Source organism: Ambystoma mexicanum, chromosome 9 (assembly GCF_040938575.1).
Source record: "Ambystoma mexicanum isolate Mex_15411 chromosome 9, UKY_AmexF1_1, whole genome shotgun sequence".
Classification (NCBI taxonomy): Eukaryota; Metazoa; Chordata; class Amphibia; order Caudata; family Ambystomatidae; genus Ambystoma; species Ambystoma mexicanum.
This window is the reverse complement of record NC_090931.1, coordinates 1,498,035,482-1,498,052,951: the sequence shown is the minus strand read 5'-3', so window position 1 is coordinate 1,498,052,951 and position 17,470 is coordinate 1,498,035,482. Positions and strand designations below refer to the sequence as shown.

Below are 17,470 nucleotides of genomic sequence, written 5' to 3'. Positions count from 1 at the left end.
CTGACACAGCCCTGTCTCTGCTCTACTCTTCAATTTCTGATACTCTTGATGCTCTGAGGATCCCTTTGAAGTCCAAAGCCAAGTTCAATTCCTGGTATGACTCTGACCTAGCTACACTTAAACCTAAGTGTAGGGTGACTGAGAGAAAATGGAGGGCTTCTTGTTCATCCTCTGACAAACTGGCCTGTCGCCTGCTCCAAAGGAAACACTGACTCTCTGTCCTCACCAAGACGAGAGTCCACGTTCAAGCCAGTGTCTCTGCGGCATCTAACAACTCGGTCAAACTCTTTAAAATCTACAAGGAGTTGGCCAACCCTGCTGCAGTCTCTACCCTCCTGTTGCCTCCCAGGCTCTTTGCAATGCCCTTACCTCTCACTTTATCTCAAAGACCCAGGACATTCTGTCCACCCCTTCCTCTCCCCTCTCCGTCTTTGCTTGCTGACCCTTCTTCAGTCACCCCCCCCACCCTCCTACTTGTCCTTACCTCTTTTCTCCCCTGATGAGGTCTCTAGACAAGTCCGATCTATGAAGGCCTCATCAAAACAGGTTCATCCCTGTTCCTCTAACACCATCAAGGACCGCATTGACACCCTCGCTTTTGGCCCTAGCTGATTTTTGCAACCACTCTTTTGCCTCAAGATCCTTCCCCTCCTCTCTGAAGCACTCCCTTGTGCATCCTCTCCTCAAGAAACCCACAGCTGATCCTTCTTGTCCCGCTAACTTATCACCCAATTTCCATTACTCCCTTTCTGGGCAAACTCCTGGAAAAGCTGGCCATTTCTTAGCTTAACCCACACTCCAATTCTGTTGGATGACTCCATGACCACCAGTCTGGCTTCAGAGCTGCCAGAAGCATGGAAACTGATCTCCTGAACATCTGTGAAGATCTGCTCTCCAACCTTGACTCTAACATTCTCTCTGTCTTCATCCTACTCGATCTCTCTTCTGCCTTTAACATGGTCAACCATAACATCCTGCTTCTCTGTCTCCGTGATAGCGTGTGTATCACTGATCAGGCTCTGGCCTGGCTGACCTTTCCTCTCTGATCGACCCTCCCAGGTCCAACTTGGTTCCTTCCTATCATCTATCTTCCTCTCTACCTGTGGTGTTCCCCAGGGGTCTAACCTCTCGCCCTGGCTTTTCAACCAATACTTGGCAACTCTCGCCCACTGCATTGCCATTTTCTGATCAAATTTCCAGTGCTACGCTGACGACACTCAACTAATTGTCAGGCTGCCCTCAGCCACTTCCTCTCCCTCTCTCATCTCTGATTGCCTAACTGCCATTCAAGATTGGTGTGCCGCCAATGATCTTTGTCTGAATGCCAGCAAGACGGAGATCCTCCTCATCGGCACACCTTCACCATCCTTTCCCCACACTTTATGGCCGGCCTCCCTTGGCTCTGCTCCTACCCCCAACTGCGAGGCTAAGAACCTCAGGGTCATCTTTGAATCCACACTTTCCTTCTCCGACCCCATCTCTAATGTCTCTAAAAAGTCAAACTTCCTACTACACTTCCTCAGAGGTACTCTGCCTTTCCTCTCTTTCCCCCAGAAGCTCACTGTTTCCCAAACTCTGGTTCTCTCTAGGTTGGACTATTGTAACAGCCTCTTTCTAAATCTACCTGCCTCTACTCTCCGCCCTCTGCAACTAATCCAGCAAAGGACTGCAAGACTTGTCCTTGGCCTCAAGCCCTGTGATCGTATCTCAGCTCTGAAATCTCTCCATTGGCTCCCACTGGATGCAAGGATTAAATTCAAAACCATCTGCATTGTCCAAAAGGCTTTCCGGGGCATGGGTCCAAAATACCTTCAGCTATCGCCCCGCAAATACCTCCCCTCTCGAGCTCTTCGCTCCTCTCCCTCTAACTCCCTCAGGGTCAGTTGTTTTTCAAAGAAACGAGCTGGGGGTAGATCTGTCTTTGGCTAAGGCCTCCCTCTGGAACAGCCTCCCAGCCACTCTAAAACTTGAGGAGAGCCATCTCCGGTTCCATAAGCACCTCAAGACCTTCCTCTTTGCTTTTGACTTCGCTCCCCCTCTCCCGTGCTGATCTGTTCTCTCTTGACACCGCACACCTGGCAACTCTCTGTTCTCCGGGGCCGGGTACCTGCTCACCCTGCCATCCTCCCACACTGCCTCCGGGCCCCCTCTTGCACTGGGGTCTGTATCTGTACCCATACAGCCCCCCCTTTTTATTCCTCACTTATCAGACTTACCCTGTCTGCTGCCTTAAACCCAGCACTTGCCACTTGCTGGCTGCACTACCACTGTTTGTTGCCTTTATTATTAATTTATGTATTTATTATTATTTATCTGATTCTCCTTTGCTCTGCACTTTCCACTTCTCCTTCCATGCACTTTTCCCCTTCCCCTCTCCCATGCACTTGCGTGTTCTCAAAGTCACAGGGCCTAGTAAGATCTTTGTTTTGTTCTCTCCTCTTCTCCTTCCTTGCCTTGTTACGCTCTGAAACTCTTGTGTACGAGTGCGATAGAAATAAAATATCAATATCAATTCCATCTTCCTGGTCCAATTCCATTGTTATTCAGGCACACAAAAAGGGTGCTCTGAGCTCTCCAGAAAACTACAGACCCATGGCTCCAATCGACTCCATTAGTACATTTTTTTCCATTCTTATATTGAGAGATCTTAACATGGTCATTCACACATTTTCTGTTCTAACAAAGTACCAAGTGGGTTTTTGACAAAATATGGGCACACCCCTAAAAGTCACTGTGTTAGCACATTTACTTCACACTGCTAAACACTGCCGCACGGGTCCTGTCTATATTGCATCTTTGGACGTGTCTTCTGTTTTTGACCGTATGGTTTATGAAATCCTCTGGTCTAAATTGTTGGGCAACAATGTTCCGCCTAGATTTGTGCAACTTATTGCTCTTTTACATAGGGATACCTTGATAAAGATCTGCCAAACTCTTTCAAGATCTATCCCCTCCTGGTAGTGCAAGGAAGGCATGGTATCAAAGTAAGACAGACACAAGTGATCACAGTTCAAGGGTGTTTATTGAACTTTATCAAGGGTGTGAGAAATGCCCATCTAAACCTAAATCTAAGATGGGAGCAAGCTACGACCATCAAATAATAATAATAATGCAGTCCTAGTGGAGTCTCGTCAAAATAAAAGGGCCTATACTAAAAAAAACTTTTGCCAATCCTTACAGCTTATTTTCAAACAGTGTGGGGGAAATGTTAATGAAAAGAGTGTTCACAAAATGATAAGTCAGGATGTTGAGGCCATTGGCCTCCCTTCCTCAAGTTTTTGCACGGGACAAGACAGTTCACTCAAGTAATGCACACTCTTGTGCTTCTTTGTAACAAGGACACAATTCCATTACAAGCATCATGGCCTTCTATGTCCAAGTCTCTTAGGTTCTCAAAAGTCTCTTGGATCAGAGGGCCTGATGTATCAAACGAATGGAAAGTTTCTTTCCAAGTATTCAAGTAGGGCGATTCACTCTTCACCGTGGATCCCCCTATGCCGGGCTCAGATCCCCTTTTCTAACACAATCTTTTCTCTGGTGACTGATGGTTCATCCAGGATCTCCCTCAGCCGGGCTCAGACCCCTTTTACACAATAAGTCCCTCTCAGCTAAGCTCTGACCAATTTCAGTTTGTATATATTTTCCCAGGTGACTCACTGTTCACTCCGGATCCCCCTCAGCCAGGTTTAGATCCCTTTTCACAATTAGGCTCCTTCACCCTGGCTCGGACCAATTGTTAACTGTACATCAAGTATCAAAGACTTTCGAATGTGCGCAGGGTTTGGCTTGACCAGTTGCAGGACCACGTCGAGTTCACAGTTTTACACTCTCAGTCAGATACCTTACAGAGACCTTCGAATGAGCACCCATGTGGCGCCGGACCACTCTGTATATGGCTTCTACGTTGGGGTCAGAAGTTCATTTACTCCTTGGATATTGAATTATATTCGTGCTGCTCATCACATGCGCATTATATTCTGTTCTTTGCATATTTCTTCATACAATGTTGCCGCTTGCAAACTTTGTTGTATTTTTGCCTGCACATTGTATTTGGTTGATAAAGTCACACAGTATCTGTTCTTGGAACCTAAAAAGTCCCTTTCAATTGAATATGTACTAAAAAAATGTTCTAACAGACCAGCAGTTAAATAATTATAAATGCTCACATACAGGAAAGTTTCTAAAAATATAAAAATCAAAATAAGATCAACAGCCAAATAATAAAAGCTGTTTGAACACTGCTTAGCTCGAGTGTGCTTCTGAATGTTACGCTTTGGTTATTAGTGAGACAAAGATGTTCTTGCCTCAGTGATACACTACAAAGGAAAATAAGTTTGCATGAAATGGTTGCAATTATTAAAATGTGTTGGTAGGACGCCCTCCCTGTTCCAATGCAACCTTGGTTCTAACACAGACCGGTCTGCTATCAGTCTCCCCGACTCACCGGCTGTGAGCCTTTACTGGACTGGCTTTGTTGTAAGAGCCAAGGACAGTACAACGGTGGCAATCGCTCCTCCCCACCTCGGCTATCAATGCAGAGGAGCCCCGGGTACCTTTCTTCAGCTTTGGATTAAGGCGCTATATAAATAACACATCATTGTCATTAATTCAGGGCTTTATGTTTCTTATTATCGAGGGCTCGTGAAAGTACTGTTTTTCTTCCTCTGAAAAGGCCAAGAGCAATTCCCTCCTGGCAACCCCTTCTGGTCTTGCCGTCTTTCTCCTCATATTAAACTGCCCTCTCAGAACTGCTGCTTTGTTGTGTGTTTTGCCTTGCTCACAGTGTGCTTTCGTGCTCCGCCTTTTATCCATGTGGGGAAGTGTGATGGAAGTGAGGTGTGTGTAATAATCAGTAATTGACTGACTCTGCCTGATCCTTGTGTTGGGACATGTCAGGTATACGGCTCGGGTGTTCGTCCATTGTCGCTCACAATGAACTGTCTGTGAGAAAGTGTTTGTGTCGGGAAAGGGGGCGGGGGTTGAGCTTTTAGGTATACTACCTGATGGATAGGGAAAAGGTGTTACAGGGAAGGGGATACTGTGTCTCACCCTTCGGTGTCCCATTTCCGCTCCCCGAAGACACCTCATCCAGGGGATCCTCCCTCACTGGTCCACCCCCAGGAAGTGGATCCAATCGCGATGGTCGTGTCCTGGCCACCTGGATGACAGATCGCCGGGGACTAGTGGGTGAGAAACCTTCAGGTTTCTCACACTTGGTTTCCTGAAATGTTGCTGAAAGTTTTGAAGCTGCAATCTTTTGAATGCTGTGAAGATGTTGCAATCTCGTATCAGTGGACATTGACCACAAAAGCCCTTGCAGTAGTTAAAAGCTGTTCGGGCAGTGAAGTATACCTGGATGGTCAACCTTTAGTCCTGGCAGGGAAGCAGGCCAAGGGTGGGAGTGCTGCAAGGTGGTCTTGATACTTGATATTTTTTATGGAGTCTGAGGAAGAGCCAAGCAAGGCCGTTACAGAGAAGTTGTATTTCTTGAGTTGCTAAAGTGGAAAATCATCCTGACAGAGACCATCATTGTGGCTACTGAAGAACTGAACACCTATTTAAAGAAGAAGAAAAGACTTGTATTGCCTGCGTTGGAACATTCGGTTGACAAGTGTGAGGCAGGCATGGTATCAAGAGAGACACAGACTCAAAAGTACCACTTTGAAAACCTTTATTGAAACACTTTGTTGGGTTGGTGTAATGCCTAACTGGCTCTAGCTCTAAAGGGGTGGTTCCCTCAACTGATGCTTCTAAGGGCTGTTGATGTCCGTAAGTCCAAAACCAAAGTATGTCTGTGTCAACACCCATGCTTACCCTCATTCTTAGCCAAAATGTGATATGGGGTCTTCTTAAAGGAAAAATGGTGGCTCAAAAAGAAATGTAAACCAAAGGTGGTTTCAGGTGGCCTTACCATTGGGTGTAGTTCTAACAGTTCAAAAATAGGTTAACTCAAAAGTAGCCAGGTAAAGCTTTGCCAGTTCAGTTCAAAAAGGTGCCCTTGGATCTTCCAGGTAGGGCTCTTGCAGCAGGACAATACAGTTCACAATGTCTGTGGGTCTCTTGGGGTTCCCTTCCCCAAGCTCGGACACCTCTGGTTCCGAATCAGAAAGTCACAGTTCTCTTCAGGCCTCTCAGAGTTCCCTTCCCCAAGTCTAGGCCTTTCTTTTTAACAATGTCTTTCAGTTTTCGATGGGCTTGTCAGGGTTCCCTTCACCAAGCTTAAGGCCCCTTCTGGCTCAAACAAAAGTTCACCAAAATGTTCAAACATAAAACACCAGAAGTCAGCACAGGGGTAGTGTCAGACCTTTTCAAGAACGCCAGGTTTTTGGCTCCTCCCAGGCGCAACCACTTTGACCACTGGCCCCTCTTTACACTCTGAACTTTGGTTTCTGACACCTCTTCTTACTTGTGCCTTTCCCTTCTGTTCTTGCTTTCTTTCTAATTTCCACTTGGCTGTGCCTCTTGCCTCTTGCACAATTTCCAGCTTTCTCTGTGCTTCTTACGAGCTTATGTGCCACCTTCCCGTGCAACCTTGCACCTTTCCTTTGTTGTTCCTCTTGCATACTAATATTTTACTTTTGGGTTGTTCGCACCCTCTCTTTGCTTTCCGCTCCTTGACTTGATTTTCTTACGCTCTTTTCTGCATTTGTTCCGCTCGTGCATCTGTTTTCCCTCTTTCTTTCATCTTTCCCACTTCACCTTGTTACTGCGGCACCCGCTCCAGCCTCCCGTACGCTACTGAGTTTCTCTCTTTCTCGAAACTCACCAGTAGCGCAGCGGTGGCAAGCAACCTCGTTGGGACTGGCGTCACGAGGTCAGGGTCCCACCACCTGCCCCTCAGACAGCCCTGGCACCTGCACACGCCTTAGGGAAATGAGCACTGCTTCTCTCTTGTAAGCTGTATCGTGCGTCCCAGACATTTTCTGAGCTGGTCTGGTTCCCAAATACTCCAATGAGGGAATTTCGTCTGGTTCTCTCCCCCACGCCTGGGTTCTGGTCTTCCTCCCACTTGCTGCAGGTCTCAGACCCTCTTCTTAGTATTTTTATGTTTTAGCCTAGCACTACAATTGGTAGATGGGCAGTCTTCACAAGTTTCAAAAAGCTCTTTTAGAGGAATTTTCCTCATAAATGTAGGAAATCTCCTCTAAATTTGAAAAAGTTGTGTTTTTGGTAAAAACATTTGTTAAGAACTTGTTCCTCAGTATTAGATATATTATAATCAGAAATGTTAACTACTGGTGAGTCCCGCTCCTTGTTTGCCATCGGTCGTCCTCCCCCTTACCTCTATTGGGGCCTCGGTGTAAAAAAGATCTATCAGACCTGGTTTTGTTTCCTCTGAATTGTCGTGTTAGGTTGTCCTTGTCCTCTAGTAGGTGGTCTGCTGGTTGAGGGGCCTTCATTGGTGTCGTCTGCCTCACTAATGTCATTGCTTGTGCTGTATGAGGTATTTGGAAAACGTACCAGACGATTACTCTTATTAGGACCAGCACTTTGGAATGTAGAGTGATTACGGTATTCGCCTTTACTATATGGAAATGTTTTCTCATGGGTGTAGTTATTACGATCTTTGCGTAATCTGTTTCTTCTTTCAAAAGTGTTTAAACTCTACCATTTCTTTCTCAATTTCCTTGATTCTTTTTTTGTAGGTGTCAATGGATGTTATTTTCTTGATATCTTCCTCAATTTTTTTAAGATTAATTTCTATTGTTTGAGCCATTTCTTTAGTTGTGTTGATTATCGACTTCATCCAATCTCTCCCACAGCAGTTGGCTATATAATTCCACTGGATTTGAAATGTTTTGTTGGTTCATTTCTAACAACCAAGCCATGGGGGAGAGATTTATTCTTTAAATACTCAAGCATAATAGGTCCATGTAGCTCTGTTCGGATAAAAAATTTCCGTAATTAGATGACTTCATCCCAATCATTGGGCATTTGACTATTTTCCCCAATTTCTCCATCAGTAAGAATCGAAGCAGCCACAGTAAGGGCTGCTGCATAGTCATCACTAAATGATAAAAGTCTCTTTTCGGCCATATTAATGAAGCAAGGTAACAATCTCTATTGCAAAAATCAAACAGGAATGACTTGAAAAACACCACTGTATATTTCCAGTGACAAACTAGGCACTATAAGAATACCTAGGCAGAAGGCAAAATTGGGTTGCACCTTTATATTCTATACGTGCAGTCCTCTCACTGGATTCAAAAGTAACCAAAAGAACATGTATGAGGTCAGGAGTTTGAGTCGGTATCCACTGGGATCAAAAAATTCAAAGCAACATCATTGGAGTGGTTAAATTGGAATCCTCACTGCTTAAGAGGTTGTTTCGACGTCCGACCTGCACTCCCGGTGAGACTATTCTGCTTGAGCTTATCATCGAGTCTTGCTTGGTAAGATTCCAGCTGACTTGCTTGAGTATATACTGGAGATTAGCCAATGCCCAGGCCGTCACTCTGATTTCCTTATTTTCGAAGCTGGCCGAGCTAAGGCCCCTTATATGCAGGCTAGTGCCTTACTTTGCATCTACTCTGATGCTGCTGGATGGCTGGCAGTAGTCCCAGACGGCTCAGTGAATTGGCATCTCCCGCGTTTTAATACAGCTATGAAAGGAGTAGGTCTCTCTTTCTTTAGTGAGCAACATGCCATGGCTCTTACCACAAAATCTAATAGTGGCTTATTCACAGCACATATTCTCAATCGGGAACACCCCTCAAATTATATAGGCCAGTTTGTGGGCAATCCCTTGGTTTGGGACTACCTTAAATTAAAAACGAACTTGGTAAAGACCTTGGAGATCACGGGTCCGTGGAATAACCTCCCTGGGCCCCTATGCGTGTGCCGCTTGTGTGGCTCCAACCACCTTGGGTCAGTTAAAAAGCTGTGAAGTCTTGGAAGCTCTGAAGTCAAAACCTCTACTTGCAGCCGGACTGAGCCCCATCCTTCCTGGCAAGGTGCTTTGGGCATTGTTTATGGGGGGAACAGCGAACCTTGTATTATATTCCGCACAATCTTTTGGAGAAAAGTAGCAAGCATTTTGGAGGATTGTAATTCTTTTTTATGAACTGACTGCGTGAATGAATTCAATGTGGGTTTATGGGACTGCTGGGGAACCATGGGCTCTTCTTATTCTTTTGATTCTGCTTACTATGAATTGTATTGATCATTATGTTCTTTTCCTATTAAGATTGTGATCAAAAGTTGTCATTTGTACAGCTTTGTAACACAGTAAATAAAAAAATTCAAAAATCAATAAGCACACGGTCTGCCTCAACACCACCCAAACATTTGCATGTGCACTTCTGGGCAGCAGAATGCCGATCCCCAAGCTTGAGCCAGCATGTTGGCATCTTTACTTGGCATGATAAATCATCCACGACTCTATTGAGCATCATTGGATTACGTTCTAAATGAGGCCGCTGCTGATAGGACCAGCTACTAAATTAGCAACCAGATTCCGCTCTTCACGGTCCGCTCTGAGGTGCCCCCCCCCTCGGACCCACTCACCAGTGCCCTAGAAACCTGCTTCATTCACCCCCAATCAAATCATCCTCTTTAATAGCCGTCGGCAGACCTTCCTCTTTTAGAGCATCACTCGGATGTGCCCCACTTCCCTCTCGATATATTAGACTTCACCGTCTTTACCATATAAAGTGGGGGGAGAACCCCACACAACCCCCTCTTCTGCTCCCCTGCCCTTTATATACATTACCCATACTTAACATCTATGGTTAAAAAATTACACGAAAATACTAGAAACAATTGTGGTATACCCTTCCCTCCTATGTCCCACCCTTCCACAGACGGATGCCCGCCCGCCCTCCACATCCCCATATTGACCCCTCCCTCTCAACCCATACCCAGATGAACCCTTCCTCCCAAACTCACACCCATATGCCCGTCTTCAGACCCAGTGCTCAAGTCGAGGGAACATGCAATACCCTCCCCTCACCCCCAGATTGTTTGAGGAATTAATAATATAAATTGCTGTTTTCAATTCGTTTTGCATGTTTGGCCTGCCATACAAGGTGCTGAAGCCAGGTTTAATCCAAGTTCATTGAGATTAGGCGCAAGTCTTAGCCACAACACCACATGATGATCTGATCAGGAGTCCTCTGAAAGATCTTATTGAGATTTTTTTATGCAGGGAATATTTAAATGCAGTATTTTAGGTCTAAATGGTGCACACCATTTATATCTTGCCAGCAACATGGTGAGAAACACTCCTTTTTTGGGGTTATTGTTGGGTATTCATGACTAAATCTTCTGAGAGGCGAAAGCTTATTTGTCCTGTGCACGCACTTCATTGGGATTACATGTTAATGAGTGCCTCCACTATATATACAGGACTTGTGCACTGCTCACATGGCCCCTTCCTCACTACTGACACTCTGCTGTCCCCTGCCTCACCACCAACACCCTGATGCCACTCTCTCTGAGCTTTCTCTCAAGTTTCCTGTGGCCACGCTTGAGGTGACCAGCCGGTCCTGTTTTTCCCCCTTTGGATTCTGGGGCTTGTAGTTTTTCTTCCCCATTAAAACCACAACTTCCAGATGTCTAAGCAAACAAAGGAGTGGATGTCCTGCTCTTGTATGTTCACGGAAAACGTGAGAACTCTGCTCCCAACCTACATGCCCACGTCCAGATCCTCTCCCTCTCTTCAGACACACACACACCCAGATGCCCCCTTCCTGTCGCTGGACCAGACCGTCTGCTCTAGCTCAGGTTTTTGTGGGCAGTGGGCACTGATGGGATTACTGAGACATAACAGACTCGAACAAAGTCACGTGATAACGCCTAGCAGGGCCCATTTCTCGGGCGGCAACTAGACGACCAATGCGGAACGGGAAATGCCTTTTATTGTACTGCACATGCGCAGAAGTGGAAAGTGTCACTGACGCATGCGCAGAGGCCCTTGCTGCCCGCCTACTACATGCTCGCCCATTTCCTATTCCTCGCAGATCCGCCATCAGAGGGAGAGAGCGCGGGGAATGCGGAAGTCCGGCGCCAGTGCGGGGGTCTAAGAGAAGCAGCGGGCTTCCGTAGAGTGGACGGCGAGAGCAGCGGGCGGCTGGGAAAGCCTCGTTTGGTGGGGCAGGCTCTTCCACTGTGTGGTTAACTCATGGAAAGGGAGCGCGCCCTCTCCCAACACTTTCCAGGTATTTAATATAATATCAGCCCAAAATGTGCTTCCAAATTGGAGGCCAGAGGCAAGAGGTGTCTTTTTGACAAGTTGCAACCTGAAGTGATCATCTGATTGCCTCCTTTTACCCTTGCGCAGAGTGCTATAACACATGTCCCTAATCTGTAGTGACATTCCCATCTACAAAAAGGGAGAAGTTGTGTTGTCCCAATTTTAAGTTAAAATCTTGTCCGCATTGATCGTTCTTACAGTATTATGGTTCCTCTCGGTATACATTTATTTGCTCAATTGATTTCCTCGATGTCCCAGAGAGCAGCAGACCAGCCACCACTGCCCATAGAGAGGTCACAGAGAGCAACAGACCAGCCACCACCCCCCATAAAGAGGTTCCTGAGAGCAGCAGACCAGCGTCATCCTCCCCGAAGAGGTCTCTGAGAGCAGACCCGCGTGAGCAAGAGACCAGCTGCCATTCCCCACCGAAGAGGTCCCTGAGAGCAAGAGACCAGCTGCCATTCCCCACTGAAGAGGTCCCTGAGAGCAAGAGACCAGCTGCCATTCCCCACTGAAGAGGTCACTGAGATCAAGAGACCAGCTGCCATTCCCCACTGAAGAGGTCCCTGAGAGCAAGAGACCAGCTGCCATTCCCCACTGAAGAGGTCCCTGAGAGCAAGAGACCAGCTGCCATTCCCCACTGAAGAGGTCCCTGAGAGCAAGAGACCAGCTGCCATTCCCCACTGAAGAGGTCCCTGAGAGCAAGAGACCAGCTGCCATTCCCCACTGAAGAGGTCCCTGAGAGCAAGAGACCAGCTGCCATTCCCCACTGAAGAGGTCCCTGAGAGCAAGAGACCAGCTGCCATTCCCCACTGAAGAGGTCCCTGAGAGCAAGAGACCAACTGCCACCCCCACTAAAGAGGTCCCTGAGAGCAAGAGACCAGCGTCATCACCCCGAAGCGGTCCTTGAGAGCAGCAGGCTAGGAGCAGAATGCTGTAGTACACTGGTGTTACCAGGCTGTTCTTGTTTGATGGGTGATCCCATTGGATGTACCAGAGTAGTTGTCTGGTTGCAGTGATGATTTTTAAGCCCCGTAGAGCAAATGCATTTTCCTGCCCTGAGAAGAATTGTCCATTAGGAAAGAATTTGGTTGGAGGACTTTATATCGCTAGACTGTGAGCAACTCTATGACCCATGCACGGGGAATATGACCTGGGCTAGGAAAGACTGTGAGCAACTGTATGACCCATGCACGGGGAATATAACCTGGGCTAGGAAAGACTGTGAGCAACTGTATGACCCACCCAAGGGGGATATAACCTGGGCTAGGAAAGACTGTGAGCAACTGTATGACCCACTCAAGGGAAATGTAACCTGGGCTAGGAAAGACTGTGAGCGACTGTATGACCCATGCACGGGGAATATAACCTGGGCTAGGAAAGACTGTGAGCGACTGTATGACCCATGCACGGGGAATATAACCTGGGCTAGGAAAGACTGTGAGCAACTGTATGACCCATGCACGGGGAATATAACCTGGGCTAGGAAAGACTGTGAGCAACTGTATGACCCATGCACGGGGAATATAACCTGGGCTGGGAAAGACTGTGAGCAACTGTATGACCCACCCAAGGGGGATATAACCTGGGCTAGGAAAGACTGAGCAACTGTATGACCCACCCAAGGGGGATATAACCTGGGCTAGGAAAGACTGAGCAACTGTATGACCCACTCAGGGGGAATATAACCTGCGCTAGGCAAACGGCAACTGTATGACCCACGCAAGGGGAATACCTGCGCTAGGCAAGACTCTTCAAGACGTTTTGTAGATCCCAGACCTGAACACTGCAGCAGGGGAGAAGAAGAAAATACTTGGGTCTCCCTACCCTTACCTGTTGTGTGGAAACTAAAGATAAAACGTCGAATCCAGCATCTTTCTCAAATTGACTGATCAGCCATGACATTGCCCATGTTTCTGACCAATTGCCGGCGACCCTGCATATCTTTGTCAGATGTATGTGTCAAGATATGGTGGACTAAACCAGAGGATTACCTTGTGAAGCCCTCTCTGCTTCATCCCCCATCTCTATAGAATAACCAGTTCTCTGCCCTCCTTGATCTTCGGTGCATTGGTATTCTGTTTGAATTCATCTTGTGGGCTGTATTGCTTTCTTATTTCGCCAGAATCCTCACCCAAGAGCTACTGCTGATCTTAACGCTGTTGTTTTAGTCTCTGTGGCCACAGACGCTGATTCTTTTGAAGACCATTGACTTTTTAAATGTTATTTAAACCCTGGACCAGGTGTTCAGCATAAACCAACAGCCATTTGATATGTTGAAGGTTCTTATACTGTTTGGTGCCGTGGCGCTTTGGTGGATCTGTGAAGCAAGATGGTATGGGGGTTTGGGGTGTAAGTTAGTAGGAGTGAGCGGGAGAATCGAGCAAGAGAGCTGTGATGTGCTTTTGACAGCTTCAGTTCGGTTTACAGTTCGCTGAGCGTGTGTCTGATAGTCGGTAGCCATCATATGCTGCTGTGTATGTGGTTTGTTTCGTTGTTGTAGTGAAGTGCGTACTGTTTGTTGTGCTATAGAGGTATGGTTGTGTTTAGTTCAGAGTTTGAGAGGTGTATGCAGAAAAGTGAATTGTTATTTTTATTTTTTAGTAAGGTTGGTGAATTGCGTTACCCTACCCTCACTGTTTTACTTGACTGTGGCCCGTGTCCCCTCCCCTGTCATTTATTCTGCACTCCTATGTTGTGTACAGAAGAGTGGGTCTTCAATAGGCTATTCAGTGGTGGTACCTCTTCGTCCGCAGCATGCAGACCAAGTGCTGCCCATATCCTTTCCTCCTTAGCACACCCAGGTGTGCAGCAATCTCCACAGGCCACTCTGGGGCCGGGGGTGTGCTCCCTGTGCCGTGTGGTCCATCCGTTCCGAGATCTGGACTCCTCGCTCCCCATTTTTCTCTTAAGCTCTGTCAGTGGTCCAATTTAGCCGGGAAGGGTATACCTAAATCTCCCTCCCAATGGGACGTGCTCTTCCTGTTAGCACTCCACTGCGGTCTGGCTTAATCCTCAGTCCTTCTCATGGGCGAGCACCTAAATTTGGGACCAAACGGTAAATGCAGTGACACCCAGATCTAAAACACAGCAGTCGGTGATGAAACGCTGAAATTTGGGTTACCTGGTTAAGATTTGCCGTTGGAGGTGGTTTTGTCGTTGGAAGTAACAAGGCGTTGGGGGTAAAGGGCAAAACTGGTTTTAACGTTTGCTATGCAAGTCAACGGTGTTCTCATTCAGTACCATAATTGCCTTGTTAGGGGTGCTAAAGAATAGTTGTCTCTTACTGTTTAACCCATAACCTAGTCAAGGAATGCGGTGTACCCCCCCCCACCCCGCTTTTGTTTTTTGTACAGGTGCTATAATGTTCTTTCGTGCATAGTCTGGGGTTTTATTTGACTGATTATATATATATAATAGTTTTTTGGCAGTGAGAGATGGTACCCCAAAGCACTTAATTTAAATAAACTCTAGCGCAAGGTTGGGGACCTGGGGCTTTGCCGATTGAGGTACTTGGTGGCATTGTCTCTGCTTGTTACCAAAGAAGGGTCTGCTTTTGTTGGTTCCAGGATGGGGACTGCTGCTTTCCACACACAATATTGCTGCCTACTGATTGGTCCAAGCATCATTTGGAATGTTGGCATCCATTTAGTTTTATTTTTACTATAACCATTAGAGTACAGATAGGGAGAGATAGCAAATGAGGAGGGACACACAGCTTGTAGGTGTTTGCCCACACGTTGACTGCCTATGGCTAATCCCACCCAGTTCCTGCCCAAAACGCCTCCTTACCATCAAAATGTGCACTCGGTGTCTGCCAGTGTTTTTTCAAAGCAGTGCACTACTTAATTGGTGTTGTAAACCGCTACTGGTGTAATTTCCTTCAGCCACTCTATTTATAAGCACTATGCGTGTCCTTCACTCGCTGAGGTCCTGTTAAAAACAAGCATTGACAAAGCCAACAGTTTGTAGTGGGCATTTGCCAAGCACGGCTATTAGCTGCCACGGTGCACGCATCATTTTGCAGCTAGTACCATTCATGGCCAGTTAATATCACTACGGTATTAATCCAATGCCTAGACAAAAGAGCAACCTACTGGCATTGCCAATATTTGTGTTTTGGTACCTTTTTAGCAGCGAGTTGTTGAAACTGTTGGGTGTTTGTAGCAGCGCACAGAAAGAGCTGCCGCCTTGCATGCCAAACGCCTATCGATTGCTTGATCGTGAAGTGTGGGGTTAGCAGATTTTGTGCCGAAGGGCACGTTTTCACAGATGGCTGAGGTGATTTGTTTTGTCGCTTCTTGTTATATGGTGTTTAGACCTGCACAATTGTTCTGCTTTTGCAGAGCCATGGGTCTGCAACCCGCGGCTCTCCAGATGTTTTGAACTGCAACACGCACAGTCCCTCAACATTGACCATGCAGGCTAGAACTAGTGGGGTTTGTAGTCCAAAACATCTGGAGAGCCAAAGATTCCAGGCCCCTGACAGTTTAGCCTGCAGTTCCATTTGCCGTAATTTCACTTCACAGCGGCTTAAATGCGGCTAGCTAATTTCATCTAAAGTGGGGACCTCCGATTTAGTTGGGAGGATTTTGCTCGCTCTGGATGTGCCGTTCATTATGGGCTGTGCTCTCGAGAGTAGTATGTAGTCGGTAATCTTGCATGTGGCATAGAATAGCATTGCCTACTCTGATGGCTCTAGGCTAGGCTATTCGTCCTGTGATGACACAGCGTGGCACTAACCAAGTATCGACGTTTGAACATTTGATACATGATGTTACGACACTTCAGTGTGACCTAGGTCTGCTGATGCATTCCTAGAGGGCAACCTCAAATGGGTTCCTAATGAAGGAAAGCTCCTCGCAAGGATTGATTGTGCGCTCAACTAAACAGGTGTTCGGGACACCAATGCTGTCTACTGAAACGGCAGTACTAGATAGGATTGTGAATGTCAGCATGTGCGACACTGAACTGTGAATGTTAGCATATGCCACACTTAGATGGAATTATAAATGTCAGCATGTGCCACACTTAGATGGAATCATGAACATTAGCCTGTGTCGCATCTCGATAGGTTTGTGAAGGTTAGCATATGCCACACTTAAATTGAACTTGTAAATTGTAGATGGAATGTTAGCATATGCCATACTTGGATGGAATTGTAAATGTCAGCATGTGCCACACTTAGATGTGATCATGAACATTAGCCTGCGTCGCATCAATTTAGGATTGTGAATGTTAGCATGTGCCACACTTGAAATGAAATATTTTATTTATATCGTGCTCATACACTTGTGTTTCAGAGCGCGACCAGGCAAAGGGAAGGGAACAGGGGAGAAACAAAAACAACAATCTTACTAGGCCCAGGGACATTGAGAACACGCAAGTGCATGGGAAAGGGAAAATCGGGAAAGTTCATAGGAGGGGCGGGGGGTGGGTGGAAAGTGAGGAACAGAGGAGAGACAGAATAAAGAATACATAAAAAATAAATAAAGGAGATAAACAGTGATAGTGCAGCCAGCAAGTGGCGAGTGCTAGGTTAAGCCGATAGGGTATATCTGAATAAGTGCAGAAGAAAAGTGAGTGGGGGGGACTGTATGGGTACAGATACAGACCCCAGTGCAAGGGGGGCCCGGAGGCCGTGCAGGAGGGAGGCAGGGTGCGCAGGTACCTGGACCTGAAGAACAAAAGGCGGCCTGGTGCACGGTGCCAAGAGAGAAAGCAAATCAGCAGGGGAGAAGAAGGGCAAAGGCATAAGTGAGGAGGGAGGTCTTGAGCTGCTTCCGAAACCGGAGATGGTTCTCCTCAAGTTTCAAGGTGGCAGGGAGGCTGTTCCAAAGGGAGGCCCCAGCCGAAGACAGAGATCTACCCCCAGCTCGTTTCTTTGAAAAACTGCTAACCCTAAGGGAGATAAAAGAAGAGGAGCGAAGGGCTCGAGAGGGGAGGTAATTACAGAGGGATAGTTGAAGGTATTTTGGACACAGGGCCCAGAAAGCATTGTGGACAATGCAGAGGGTTTTAAATTTGATCCTTGCATCCACTAGGAGCCAATGAAGGGATTTTAGTTGTAAAGGGCGGAGAGTGGAGGCATGTAGATTTTAGAAAGAGGCTGTTAAAGTAGTCCAACCTAGAGAGAACCAGAGCTTGACACAGTGAGCTTCTGGGGAAAGGAAAGGAAAGGCAGAGTACCTCTAAGGAGATGCAGTCGGCAATTTGACTTTTTAGAGATGTCAGAGATGTGTCCGGAGAAGGAAAGTGTGGAGTCCAAGATGATCC

At 46.7% G+C, this 17,470-nt stretch overlaps 1 long non-coding RNA gene across 1 annotated transcript in view; it reads left to right on the top strand.

The window, feature by feature from the left end:
• The first annotated feature begins 10,889 nt into the window (after positions 1-10,889).
• Positions 10,890-17,470, top strand: part of LOC138489304 (uncharacterized) — a 57,447-nt gene continuing 50,866 nt past the window's right edge. Inside the window, exon 1 of the long non-coding RNA XR_011274775.1 lies at positions 10,890-11,159. This is a non-coding gene — a long non-coding RNA (uncharacterized lncRNA). The remainder of the gene's footprint in view (positions 11,160-17,470) is intronic.